Below are 14901 nucleotides of genomic sequence, written 5' to 3'. Positions count from 1 at the left end.
AACCGTGGGCCAACATAAACCTTTCTGCCAGGCATTGTGGCACATAACTGGCATCCCAGCGCTCAGGAGGTTGCGGCAACAAAGATCACTTGGAGTTCAAAGCCAGCCTGGACTACGTGGTGAGTTCAAGACCAGCCAGAACTGCACAGTGAGACCCTGGTCTTAAAAAAAAAATTAGCACTTTCACAGGTTCTCGCCTAGACAGTGGGGCCAGGATTTGATAGCTGGTGCTGAGAGAAAACCTTGACTGCATCCTTGCCCTGGTGCTGTACCAGTGACAGCTGTCACTCAGTGAGACAGACACCATTCTGTGATTCTTTAGCACTGTGCCTTCCTCCTGCTTCTCTAATTAGGTGTTCCACACACACCCATAAAAAAGATAAAATTTTTATCTTTCCTCCTTTAAGTTGTGCATGTCAGCTATTTTGACCTGGCAATGAAAATGTAACTAAATAAAATGAGTATAAAGATAGCTCATGTCATGCACTGGAAAACTTACTGTAGTTAACATGTCAATACTACCCAAGGCAATCTGCATTATCAACACAATCCCTATCAAGAGCCCAGCAACATTCTATGAAGAAAAAAGCCCATCCTAAAATTCATTTGGGACCTCAATGGACACTAAATAGCCAAACAATCTTGAGATAGAATAAATTTGGAAGACTCACATTTCCTGATATCAAAATATACTGCACACACCCCACCCGACAATGCCACCCACCAGAACCCCACACCAGACCCAGGAGGTGCTGGGACCACCCACCCCACCCCCAGACAATAAAGCCCCCTGCCGGGGGCTGCACCCATACCAGGAGGACCAGGGAACCACACAACCCGCCTTCAATCCCTGGGTTCTCCACAGCACAGGGCCAACAGAGCTGAGAACGAACAGACAGATCTGATGAAAGAGAGGGGGGAGTTTCATGTCAAGACTGAAGTGGGCCGGGGATTTAGGTTAGTGGTTCCACTGCCTACCTCACAAGCACAAGGTCCCAAGTTCGATCCCTGGTACCAAAAATAAATAAACACAATTTTAAAAAAAGAATGAAGAGATACCCTCCCACAGAGAACAGATGAGAGGCAGCCTTGGGAGACGCTTGGAGAGGGTGGCAAGCTATGCAGGGACCTCCCACAATGCCTGGGGGGCCTGTTCTCTGCTGGGGGCCCAAGTTCCTGGGGTGTAATCATCAGAGGGATGGTCTGAGAAAGAAGGCATTTAGTCTGCTAACAGCCAGCAGGAATCAGTGCTCTGGATCACTGTACGCTAGTACCAGAGGGGCCTCACTGTCTTCACTAAAACCAGAATCCTCTGTTTTGATGAAGGGCTGAACATGAGGGGTTCCCAGGAGTTGTCAACATCCAGTGGACATTTGATGCCATTGTTGTTGGTGAATTTACTACCATAGACAAGGCAATCTAGTAGCAGCCAGCAACTGGTTTTCTCTCTATGCCAATACCTGAATTGCCTGGGGGATTATAAACAATACTGTGGTTCCATGGGCCAAAGAATTTGTAAACCCCAGCACAAAAAAAGATCAACAGGGGCTGGGGATTTAGCTCAGTGGTTCTGCCACCTGCCTCACAAACACAAGGTCCTCAGTTCAGTCCCTGGTACCAAAAAAAACAAAAAACAACAAAAAGAAGCATGAAAAGATAAGGTAACAAAAAATGTCTCCAAAAACTCTCAACTCCCCCAAAATCAGTACAGGGAGCATTGAGCAGAGGAATCACAAGCTACATACCAGAAAGGTCTGAAAGGGTATCAATGGAGGTAAAACAGTTCAACAAGGAACTAGGTAAATTAAAAGACGATAAAACTACTCATATGACAATCATAATGAAACAAATAAGCGAATCCAGAGAAGACACCAATAAACAGCTAGTAGAGCTAAAGATAGAGATGCAAAACATGAATGCCAAGCACAGGAAAGAACGAGTGCATAAGAAAGTTCCAAGCAGAAACCAAGGACAGCAGAAGAGACCACTGTGAACACAGTGTGAGACCTAGAGCACACTAGAGGGCCATACTCAATGATCAATTAATGATATACCTTAAAAACAACAAGGTAAGGTGAACAATGGATCCAACATCTAGATGACTCAAAAAGGACTAGTATAAAATTGGAATTAGCAAAAAATCAGAAAACAGCACAAAGGGCATAAAAAACTTGTTTACACAAGTAACAGCAGAAAACTCCCCAGACATGGAAGAAGAATTTAATATAGAGGTGAGGAAAGCATATAGAACCCCAAATAGGCCCGGGGATTTAGCTCAGTGGTTTTGTCGCCTTCCTCAAAAGCACATGGTCCTGAGTTTGATCCCCTGGACAAAAAATAAAAAATAAAAGAACCCCAAACAGCGATGATCAGAAAAATAAAAACCATTCCATGGCACATAATAATTAAAATGCCAAAAATACAATACAAGAACAGAATCTTTGAGACTGCTAAAGAAAAGCAACAAATCACCCATAAAGGAAAGTCTGTTAGAATTACATTTTTCTCAACACAAAACTTAAGGGCAAAAAGAACATAGAATGAAGTGCTTCAAGCTCTTAAAGATAACCACTTTGAACTCAAGATTGTTATATCCTACACAATTATCTTTTAAAATTATCTTTTAAAATTGATGGAGAGGGGCTGGGGATTTAGCTCAGTGGTTCTGTCGCCTGCCTCGCAAGTAAAAGGTCCAGAGTTCGATCCCCAGTACCAAAAAAAAAAAAAATTGATGGAGAGGGCCGGGGATTTAGCTCAGTGGTTTCACCACTGGCTGCACAAGCGCAAGGACCCGAGTTTGATCCCCGGTACCAAAAAAAAAAAAAATTGATGGAGAAATAAGATACTTGCATGATAAAAAAAAAAAAACCTACAGAAATTTATGACCACCAAACCAACATGCCAAAAAATTCTCAATGATATCCTAGAAGGAGACAATGAAGCTAACAATGCCAAAAAGGCCAATAAAATGAATATATCAGGTAGGGTTAGCAATTAAAAAGGGAAAGAAAGCAAAACAGTGACAGAAGTTAATACAATGACAGGGATAAATCAATACGTATGAATTATAGCTATCAATGTAAATGGACTCAGCTTGCCAAGCAAGACACAGATAAACAGAATGGACCAAGAAATGAAATCCAGCCATTTACTGTATACAAGAAACTCACGTAACACAAAAAGAAATGCAGACTAGGGCCAGGGATTTAGCTCAGTGGTTTTGCTACGTGCTGTGCAAGCACAAGGACCTGAGTTCGATCTCCGGTGCCAAAAAAAAAAAAAGAAATGCAGACTAAAAAATCAAAGGATGGAAAGCAATATTCCACACAATGAGAACGTGAAAAAGAGCAGGAGTAACTATCCTATTTTCAGACAATGGACATTATATATTGGTTAACAGAACTATTCAATAGGAAGAGATAACAATTACAAACATATATGCACCAAATCACAGTATACACAACTTAATAAAGCAAACTCTACTGGGCATAAAATAACAAATAAATATTCATACAATTATAGTGGGGGATTCTCAATACCTACTATCACAAATAGATTAACTAAACAAAAAAAAAAATCAAAGAAATATCAGAGTTGAACCAAACCTTTGAACAAATGGACTTAATAGACATATACAGACTGTTCCACTCAACAACAGAATACACATTCTTTTTGGCTGCAAGTAGTACTCTCTCTAAAACAGACCACATATTAGTGAATACAGCATGACTAAGCAAATGCAAAAGAATCAAAATTTCACCATGCATACTATCAGATCACAGTGCAATGAAACTAGAAATCAACAGCAAAAGCCAGGGATTTAGCTCAGTGGTTCCACCACCTGCCTGGAAAGTGCAACGTCCCAAGTTCAATCACTGGTACCAAAAAAAAGAACAAGAAATCAATAGCAAAAGAAACCACAAACTATGAAAACATGGAGATTAACACACTCTTGAATAATCAATGGGTCAGAGAAAACTGAAGAAATAAGACAATTCCTAGAATTAGATAATGCCAGTACAACCTACCAGAACTTATTTGGCACGATGAAAGCAGTCCTATTCAGGAAGTTTATAGCAGTGAATGCCCACATCAAAAAGAGCCCAAATAAATAACCTAATGATGCATTAGCCCTTTGAAAATAAAAATGATCCAAACCCAGAGCTTATACAAAGAAAAAATATATATAAAGATCAGAGCAGAAATTAATGGAGACAAAACACACACACAAACACACACACACACACACACACACACACACACACACACACACACACAGAGGTACTCCTCGTTTAATGACCTACCTTTTAAATGACTGTTTGGACTTACGACTAAGTACACTAAGTTCAGACTTATGACCCATCATATTTTCTGTAGAGTTCTGTGGATCTTGTTTATAGAGTCTCAATGTCTTATTTTTGTACAGTATATCTTGTTTATATGTAATTTTTGTACAGTATACCTTGTTTATACATAATTTTTGCTGATTATACTGTACAGTACTGCAGTTTTATACATTAATTACAGTACTGCATGTAACAGTTATGCCAATAAAGGCAAAATCAAGTTGGAGTTTCCTTTGACCATTTGTCCTGAATACTGTAATCTACATACTATATACAATTCGTCATTTAACAATCAATTCATTTAACAACCTAGGCTACTCAAAAGAACAGAACTCAGTTGTTAAACAAGGAATGTGTACAAAGAATCAAGGAACCTATGAGTGGTGGCGCACGCCTATAATCCCAGCACTCAGGAGGCTGGGGCAGGAGGACTGCTGTTGAGTTCAAGCCCAGCATGGGCTACACAGTGGGTTCAAGGGCAGACTGAACTACATAGCAAGACCCTGTCTCAAAAAAAAAAAAACTGTTAACAAAGTACTGTCAACTTTCATGTCATAGGCTCCATGCAGCTAGTCTCCCAGGGCCTATCATGGGATGTCCTGCAGAGCCAAGGGAAGGCAATGAGTCCAATCTTGTGCAGCAGCCCGCAAGCAGGTTCCTCATCTTTGCAGGTGAGTCCACAGCACAAAATGTTAGGGGTCTTAAGACATACACCAGTGTGTTATCCTTATAGAATGAGAGCGCTCTGGAAACCCAACCAGGGACAGAACCCCTTACCAGAAATTTTGCACTAAGCTGATGGCTGGAAATCTGAGGATTTTGCTGACAGAGGATGTCTCCTATCTGATGCTGGGCATCCTAGGACCTTGCATCATTCCTGTTTTAACCTATATGAGCAGTTGTCAACTTGTTGGGCAAAAAGTTGGCACTCTGTACTAAATAGATAGGGTTCACTTACGTATATTTTGTTTTCTGCAAGTTCTTGGTTTTATCAAAACAATTCCAATAAAGTATTTTAAAACAACAACAACAACAAAAAGATACTGGCAAATTATGACAAATCATCAAAAACATACACCATGACCAAGTACGCTTAATCCCAGGAACACAAGGATGGTTCAATACATACAAATCAATAAAAAAAAAAATTTTTTTTTTTTTTTTTGGAATTTAAGCATTCGGGTTTTTGGGGGGTTTTTTTTGTACTGGGGATCGAACTCGGGACCTTGAGCTATCGAGGCAGGCGACAGAACCACTGAGCTAAATCCCCAGTTCTATAAGTCAATAAATTTAATTCATCATACACAGAAGCAAGGACAAAAATCACATGATCATCTCAACAGATGCAGAAAAAAAATCTTTGACAAAATCTAACATCCACTCATGATAAAGATCCTAAAGGAAATAGGTAGAGAAAGACCTTATCTCAACCTGGTAAAAACCATTTATGACCAATTTACTGCCAACATCATGTTAAATAGGGAAAAGCTGAAACCGTTCCCTCTAAAATCAGGAACAAGACAAGGATGTCCACTATCACCACTCCTGTTCAAAACACTCCTCGAAACATTAACCAGAGCCATCATGCAAGAGAAAGAAATAAAAGGGATATGTATGAAAAGGGATGAAGTCAAAATAATCATGATTTATAGATGATATGATCCTCTACTTCTAAGTCCCAAAAAACTCTACCAAAGACTCCTAGAATTGATAACCAAACTCAGCAGTGTAGCATGATACAAAATAAATATGCAACAGAAAAGCAATTAGGAAAACAATAACATTCACAATTACCATCCAAAAAAATTATTTATGTATTAACCCAAGGAAGGGAAAGACCTCTAATAACATCAAAATGAAAAAGGAAATCAAGAAAGACATCAGAAAATGGAAAAATATCCCGTTCCTGGATAGGAAGAACCAATATAATCAAAACAGCTATACTTACAAAACTGACATACAGATTTAGCACAACCCAAATCAAAATACCAATGTGTTTTCTCACAAAGCTAGGGAAATCAATCCTAAAATTTATATGGAATCAGCAAGAGACCCAGAATATCAAAACCAATCCTGGGTCACAAAAGCCTAAGCAGATGGTATCACAATCCAAACTATAAAGGTACAGTGATTAAAAAAGCATGGTACTGGCACAAAAATAGGCATCTGGATCAATGGAACAGAATAGGAGAAGTAGAAACAACCTTAGGCACATAAAGCTATTTGGTCTTTGACAGAAGAGCCAGAAATATACACTGGAGGAAAGATAGCCTCCTTGATAAATTGGATATCCATATGCAACACATTGAGTCTAGACCCATATATTTCATCACATACTAAATTAAAAGTAAAAAGAATCAAAGATTTAAATGTTACAACAGAAACAATCTGCTTTAAGATAAAATAAGTACAATTCTTGAAGGCATAGACATAGGCAAGGACTTTCTCAAAAGAACCCCCGGTGGCACAAGAAATAAAACTGAGAATTAACAAATGGGATCATATCAAATTTAAGTTTCTACACAGCAAAGGAAACAACCAACAGAGTGAAGAGAGAAGCTACAGGATGGGAAAAAATTTTGCCAGCTATTCCATGGACAAAGGACTAACATCAAGAATATACAGGGCCGGGGATTTAGCTCAGTGGTTTCGCTGCCTGCTACGCAAGCGCAAAGACCAGAGTTTGATCCCCAGTACAAAAAAAAAAGAAGGGCCAGGGATGTAGCTCAGTGGCACCATGCCTGTCTGGCAAGCACAAGATCCTGAGTTCAATCCCTGGTACCGAAAAAAAGAAAGTATATAAAGAATTCAAAAAGAGGACCAGGGATTTAGCTCAGTGGTTTCGCCACCTGCTGTGCAAGCACAAGGACCCGATCCCCGGTACCAAAAAAAAGATTAGACCACCCCAATGTAAAATACACAGTCAAAAAATGGGCAGCATAAATGAACAGACAATTCTCAAAAAAAGTACAAATGGTCAATAAATACATCAAAAAATGGTCACTTCTGGCCTTCAGAGAAATGCAAATGAAAACTACACTGAGCTACCGTACCATCTTAACCCAGAAAGAATGGCTATCATCAAAAATTCTAAAAACAGAGCTGGGCATGGGTGGCCCACCTATAATCTCCAGGGAGGCTGAAGCAGGAGAGTGATTTTGAGGTCAGGCTGGGCTATGTAGTGAAATCAAAGCCAGACTGAATTACATAGCAAGACCCTGTCTCAAAAAACCAAAAAAAATAATCTGAAGTGCTGGTGAGGATGTAGGGAAAAAGGAACTCTCCTACACTATTGATGGAAATGTGAACTAGTTCAACCACTATGGATATCAGTGTCGCAATTCCTCAAAAAACTAAAACTAGATACTCCATTTGACCCTGTTATCTTCCTTCTAGGTATCTTTCCAAAAGAATTAAAATCATATTACAGGAATACATGCATACCCATGTTTATAACAGCACAATTTATAAAAACTAGATCTTGGAGACAGCGTATATGTCCATCAACAAATAAATAAGAAAATGTGGTAATTACACACAATGGAGTACTTCTCTGCCACAAAGATAAACTTCAGGCATTCGTAGGTAAATGGATGAAACTTGACCATAATGTTAAGAGAAATAAGTCAAGACATAAAAGCTCAAATGTTGCATGGCTTCTATGAGAAACACTACGTATATAGATACACATGTATACAAACACATATGGACATATATACTTAAACAAAGAACAAAAACAGAGATAAATAGGTAAGAAGTGCAAACGCTTCCCCAAATTATACACTCTCTTCTTTTAAATATGTCAATATATACACTAATTTGTTTCATTTACACTAAATGTTTATCTTAACTCATTGAAAAGAAAGTTTATGTTATTTTCTGGTTTTTTTAAGAATCTTTTTGGGGGACTAGGGATGTAGCTCAGTGTTGCCACACCTGCCTGGCAAACAAAAGGTCCTTGAGTTTGATCCCCGATCCCCGGTACCAGAAAAAAAGGAACCTTTTGGTTTATGTCTTGTACTTAGTATCTACTTTAAAGATAACAATACAGAATGTAATTAACTATTGTTAGTCTTTTATTATCTGGTTGTGGAAATGTTTTATTTTTTCATAAAATAAAAAAGAAAGCCAGGCATGGTGGTGCACACCTATTATCCTAGCACTTGGGGGGCTGAGGCAGGAGGATCCCTGCCAGTTTGAGGGCAGCCTAGGATACATAGTGAGTTCAATACCATAGGGAGACCCTCCCTCTAAATAAACAAGCAAGCAAGCAACCCAGCCTATAATCCCACCACTCAGGAGGCCGAGGCAGGAGGACTATCATGAGTTCGAAGCCAACCTGGGCTACATATTGAGTTCAAGGCCAGTCTGAGCTATACAGCAAGATCATGCCTCAAAAAATAATTAATTAATTTCTTTTTTCAGGCCACCTGCCTTGAAAGCAGAAGATCTCAAGTTCGATCCCCGGTACCAAAAAAAAAAATTATTTTTTTCTTTTCTTTTTCTTTGGTACCAGGGATCGAATTCGGGACCTTACACCTGCAAGGCAGGCACCGGTGCCACTGAGCTAAATACCCAGCCCGTTGATTAATTTCTTAAAAAGGAAAAAATACTACAAAAGTAATCAAAACAGTGCAGTGCTGGCATAAAGACACACAAAGACACACACACACACACACACACACACACACACACACACACACAGAAACAGACCAGAAATAAAGACACATGACTTTGGGGGGGGGGAACCAGGGATCGAAGTCGGGTCCTTGCACTTGTACAACAGGAGGCGAAACCACTGAGCTAAATCCCCAGCCCAGACACCTGATTTTTGAAAAGGATGCCAAAACCATTCAACAAATGATGCTCAGAAAACTGGATACCCACATGCAAAAGAATGAATTATTGGAGGCTAAGTATGCATTAACTCAAGAGATAAAAACTGGGCTGGGGATTTAGCTCAGTGGTTCTGCCACCTGCCTCGTAAGTCCAAGGTCCTGAGTTCGATCCCCAGTACCAAAAAAACAAAAAAGAGACAAAAACTGCCTGGCACAGAGGCGCACACTTGTAATTATAGCTACTGGGAGACTGGAGCAGTAGGAACGCGAGTTCCAGGCCAGTCTGGGCAACTTAGTGAGGCTGTCTCAAAATAAAATAAAAACCAGCAACAGTGGCTCACATCCATATTCCAGCACTCGGGGAGACTGAGGCAAGAGGATCACAAGTTCAAACCCAGCCTGGACTTAGCAACATAGCAAGACCGTGGTGATATAGCTCAGTGAGAAGGACCTCAGTTCGATCCCACAATAATAAATAAAAAGGGCCACAGATGTAGCTCAGTGGTAGAGCTGCATGCCTAGCAGGCCCAAGACCCTAAAATCAATTAACAGTGTGAGGGGGGAAAGTTAGAAACTTCTCCACATACACAAACAAATATGAGGAAAACAAATTAAAATACTGAGATTTAGGGCTGGAGATGTAGCTGAGTGGTGCCATGCCTGCCTCGCAAGAGCAAGGTCCTGAGTTCAATTCCAGGTACAAAAAAAAACACAAAAACTGAGGTTTGATTCAAAGAAACTTTAGAAAACCGTAATATTAAACCTTTCATAGTTTATATCACACAATTATTTTTACAAACAAAAAAGAAATACACCTTGGGCCGAGGATTTAGCTCAGTGGTTTCACTGCCTGCTGCGCAAGTACAAGGACCTCAGTTCAATCCCCAGTACAAAAAAAAAAAAAGAAAGAAAAAAGAAAAAAGAAAGAAAAAAAGAAATACACCTTGACATACATTATCTACATATTGAAGACCAGGGATGAAGTGTATCTGAGAGAAAACCCAGCACTTCCCAAAAATACCAGTTACCAAAAGCAGTTAACATTCATAAATATTAACAAGGAGTTGCCAAAGTGAAGATTAAAAAAAGAAACTTTTGGAAGATGTGAAGTAAAATGAAACTTTCATCAACAGATATACCTCATCTAAATCTCACCATCCTAACTTTACAGGTAAGGGAATAAAGCAGCAACTAGGTGGTTGACAACTATTCATACAATGGCAGAAACTAATAAAATAAACTTCAACATATAGCCAGCCACGAAGGAATGGCATCTTTAGGGTGAGATGCTTCCTCATCTCACCATGCTGCCGCTCTCTCCCTTCTCCCAGGGGCTGAAGACACGCACCATACACACATATTCACTCTGCTGGGGAAGGGCTGGGATGCCACGCAGCAGCAGTGCGCCCCTCAGCACTTCTGAGACCCTCAATTCCATCCCTAGCTCTAAAATGAATCAGAAACATCCTGGGCATTGGCTTAAACTATCATGTGAAGTACAGCAAGGCACACCAGCACTCTGGAAGATGAGGCAGGAGAGGATCACTGCGAGTCTGAGGACAGCCCGGGCTACACAGTGAGAGCCTATCTCAAAGGCGGGGGTGGTCAGACTGAAGGCCCTGGGTTCAATCCCCAGTACCACAAAAGTGAGTACATCAAAGAGTGCCTGGATCTCACTGTGCGGTTTAGGAGTGAAGCAGTGTGCTCCTCTACACAAGCCCCAGGTGCTTCCTGCTCCACCTCACCTTTTACACTGAGGTGTAGATGACAGCAGGACGGCTGCCCAGTCATTTAACGCTTCATCTGCCTCTAAAGGCCATGCTCTGCACATCCCTCCCGCACTGCTGCAACATCTCGGGTTAAAACCGTGGGTCTTGAACTTTTTTTTTTTCCACCCCCAAGACAAGGTCTTGCTATGTACTTCAGGCTGGCCTTGAACTCCAGGCAATCCTCCTGTCTCAGCCTGCTGGACTCTTTTCAACTTCTTTTCTAAAATTATCCAGTGTCTATCCCTACACCACTAACGAAATCATAGCAATTTTTTTTTTTCTGGTACTGAAGATTGAACCCAGAACCTTCTCACTGAACTGTATCTGCAGCCCTTTTTCAGTTTTGAGTCAGGGCCTCACTAAATTGCTGAACTGCCAAATTGCCCAGGCTGAACTCGAATTCAAAATCCTCCAGCCTCAGGCTCCCACAGTGCTGATATTATAAGGATGCACCATCAGATCTGGCTGTCCTGTCTGGGTTTTTTTTTTTTTTTGGTACCGGGGATCGAACTCAGGACCTTGTGCTTGTGAGGCAAGTGCCGGAACCACTGAGCTATATCCCCGGCCCTGTCATGTCTGTTTTTTTACCCAGCTATATTCTGTGTGGGAATTAAATGTTTAAGGTTTGGGGGGTTTTTTTTAGTTTTGTTTGTTTGGGGTTTTTTTTTGGTACCGGAGATTGAACTTGGGTCCTTATGCTTGCAGGACAGGCGGTGGAACCACTGAGGTAAATCTCTGGCCCTAAATGTTTAAGTTTTAAAACAGTAATCTTAGTGAAAATATAGTAGTGAAAAAAAATATTTTCCCTGCACTAGTAGTAAGAAACATCATGGCAAACTGGGAACCAGATGATGTTTTTTAGGACTGAAACAGCAATCAAGAGCTAGGGATTAGCTTGATACTGAGGTTTCCCTAGCACACACAAGGCCCTAACCCTGGTTCAATCCCCAGCACTGCTGGGGAGGGGTGGGTAGGATGCAGCAGCAGTCCTAGTGCTTAGACCATCCTGGAGGTAGAGGTTTTTTTGTTTTGTTTTGTTTTTTGAAATAGGATCGTGCTGTGTAGTCTTTTTTCCCAATACCAGAAATCGAACTCAGGACCTTGCTCTCGCCAAGCAGGCATGGCACCACTGAGCCACATCCCTGCCCCTCTTGTTGGGTAGTTTAGACTGGGCCTGAACTCACTACACAGCCTGGCCTCCAACTCACAATAATCCTCCTGCTTCAGCCTCCTTAGTGCTGGGATTACAGGTGTGCACCACCATGCCCAGCCAGTAAGGTTATTTGTACTGAAAAGGAAAGAGATAAAAAGAAGACGAGGGGTTCTAACATATATAATATGCAACCATTTTTGTAGAAAAGGAAGAAAAATAGAGGAGTTTATATACATATAAATTCGTACATATATAAAGACACTAGGGGCTGGTCGTCATGGCACACACCTGGAACCCCAGCATTCTGGAAAGCTAAGGCAGAACAATTCCAAGTTCAAGCCCAGCCTGAGCAATTTAGCAAGACCCTTATTCAAAATAAAGAATAACAGGGCCGGGGGTTTAGCTCAGTGGTGCTGCCGCCTGCCTCACAAGTGCAAGGTCCCAAGTTCGATCCCCGGTACCAAAAAAAAAGAAAAAGAATAAAAGGCCTGGGATGTAGCTCAGTCTGAAATCCCTGGGTTCAATCCCTAGTACCACAAAACAAAAAAAGCTAGCGAAGTATACTCAAAAACAAGTAGCAACAGAGAACTGGGAAGCAAAACTGGACAGAGACATAAGTTTAAGAGAATTTTTCTGTTGTTTCTGCGGTGCTGAGAGCTGATGTGAACCCAGGGCCTCGTGCTAAGGATCCATCCTACCACTGAACTACAACCCCCGCTCTTAGGAGAGAGAACTTTTTTTTTTTTTTTGGTACCGGGGATCGAACTTGGGACCTTGCACTTTTGAGGGAGGCACTGGAACCACTGAGCTAAATCCCCGGCCCTGGAAAGAGAACTTTTTGGTACCGGAGATCGAACTCGGGTCCTTGCGCTTGCACAGCAGGTGGCGAAATCACTGAGCTAAATCCCCGGCAAACATTTTGCATCTACATTATATGTGTGTAGAACATAAAGTTACTTCCATGTACCTTCCATAGACAGGACACTCTCAAGAGTATCTTTTTTTTTTTTTTGGTACCGGGGATCAAACTCGGGTCTTTGTGCTTTTGAGGCAGGCGGCAGAACAACTAAGCTAAATCCCCAGCCCTCAAGAGAGAACTTTTATTAGGTATCTTTTCACATTTTTTTGGAACCATGACATAGTATCACCTTTATAAAACTAAGTAATTTACACTACTGCAATAATCCACAGAAACCATAATAACTGCGGGCTTAAAGATACATAGGTAGGACAGCTTCAGAGAAAGAAGCAGCAGGCAATGGGTACTTGAGTCAGACCACTCAGCACAAGGAAGGGTTAAAGTGAGGATACCGAGCCCTCCCGGAAACACACGTAAATTAACATCAGATACACAGGCCAGAAAAGCAGCCTTGGAACTTAAATTCTAAAGAAAGAGCAATGACACAAAGCAATCCAAAAGGCAATGTTGGAAGACAGGAAAGAACTTAGCTTTCCAAAAGTGAGGAGAAGACAGCTGTAGAAGAGATGGCACGATGATGATCTTTAGCAGATGGTTTTTAATGCTCAAAATAGGTCAAGTAAAACCAAAACTTTAAAAAAAAAAATTGGCCTTTTGAAGTTAGCAAAAGTAATATGGTAGGGTAGTAAAGAGCCAAATGGAATATAGTGTGAAGGGTGAATGAATAGAAATGTATATTATTTTATGTACTATGCCTAAAATGTTTAGAAAAGGATTTGAGGCAGTCCACAATAAAGGACCTATATTATAACAATAAAAACAGAAAAATCAGTGTTAAAAGCCAATATGACGGACATGAGTTGTTCATCTGCATCATAAACATCACCCTTCTACGCAAACGCACCCACCCCCCTGCATGAGGAAACTGCTCTTACCCCTGACTCCAACTACGAGGTCTAGTGAGGGCTGCCAGCATAGTACCCTCCCCACTCCAGCCAGAGCGTGGCGGGAACATGATCCAGGACAGGTCAATCAGTCCTTCTCAGGATTCTTCCAGAGAGCCCCTTCTCCTGGTAGAAGGGGCTGGGAAGATGAAAGCCAGAAGCTGCCAGCAGTCATGGTTCCAGCCTCATGTAGTAGACAGTCTGTAGTATGAGAGAATGAAATCAACACGCAGAGAAACAGAGATAAGAGGCGAAGTCCTAAACCCAATGGAAGAAGGAAGAGAAAACAAACATACTAACATGAGATTCATACAGCTGATGTAACTAAAGACCAGATTTGGTTCTGGGCTACCTGGTAGCCAAGGCAAAAAGGAAATAGAATGTTTCATGTATCTAACAAAAAGGAGGAAATACAACAGATCCTTAGGGGAGATAGTTTTCCTGGTGATAACTTATTAGAGAACTTCTGGTACATGGGTCTTTTAAAAGACCAAATGAACAGTGTCATAATACGGTCCTTACAGCACGCACAGATCTAGTGTGCTATCATGTGTAACAGATAAGCCACCTCTCCATCATCAAGCACAACCACTCTAAGAGACTAGAATACAGCAGACAGTTGACAAGTGGAGGTATCAACTATGCTTTTGTTTTTCCTGGGAATTTGCTAATGAAGGGAAAAAGACAAAAGGGTGAACACATGCAAGAATTCATGGGAATATTCAAAGTATTTGTGAGCCAATGGGAAAAATCAAGTAAAAAGGACAGACTGAAGATAGATGCAAGCTATCCCTGGTAACTGACAAAACAAGACCTTGCAAGAAAGGGGAAAAGACCACAACAGAAGCACAGGTAGTTAATTCCACTTAAAAATAACTCTCTTCCTGAAGTACCAAATGACGATAGTGAGATAATCCCAGTACTAGAGGCTG

At 40.9% G+C, this 14901-nt stretch overlaps 1 protein-coding gene and 1 non-coding gene across 22 annotated transcripts in view; one reads left to right on the top strand and one right to left on the bottom strand.

Moving 5' to 3' along the window:
- The window catches only part of Mllt10 (MLLT10 histone lysine methyltransferase DOT1L cofactor), a 185767-nt gene that overhangs the window by 156652 nt on the left and 14214 nt on the right, over nt 1-14901 (bottom strand). For 4 of the 21 annotated variants that reach the window (XM_021240407.2, XM_087207118.1, XM_021240410.2 and 1 more), the window contains exon 1: nt 13961-14170. The exons of the other annotated variants lie outside the window; for them this stretch is intronic. The gene's annotated coding sequence lies outside the window, so the exon portion shown is untranslated. Of the gene's footprint in view, nt 1-13960; nt 14171-14901 lie in introns of those variants that run through there. 21 annotated transcript variants of the gene reach the window in all.
- On the top strand, nt 175-302 carry LOC147829078 (small nucleolar RNA SNORA30/SNORA37 family). The gene has a single exon (XR_015449717.1). It is a non-coding gene; the product is annotated as a small nucleolar RNA SNORA30/SNORA37 family (small nucleolar RNA).

Source organism: Heterocephalus glaber, unplaced genomic scaffold, assembly GCF_053883595.1.
Source record: "Heterocephalus glaber isolate CG9 unplaced genomic scaffold, H.glaber_assembly_v1.0 deba00000768, whole genome shotgun sequence".
NCBI classification, from domain to species: Eukaryota; Metazoa; Chordata; class Mammalia; order Rodentia; family Bathyergidae; genus Heterocephalus; species Heterocephalus glaber.
Note: the sequence above shows the minus strand (reverse complement) of the source record. Positions and strands in the feature narration are given on the sequence as shown.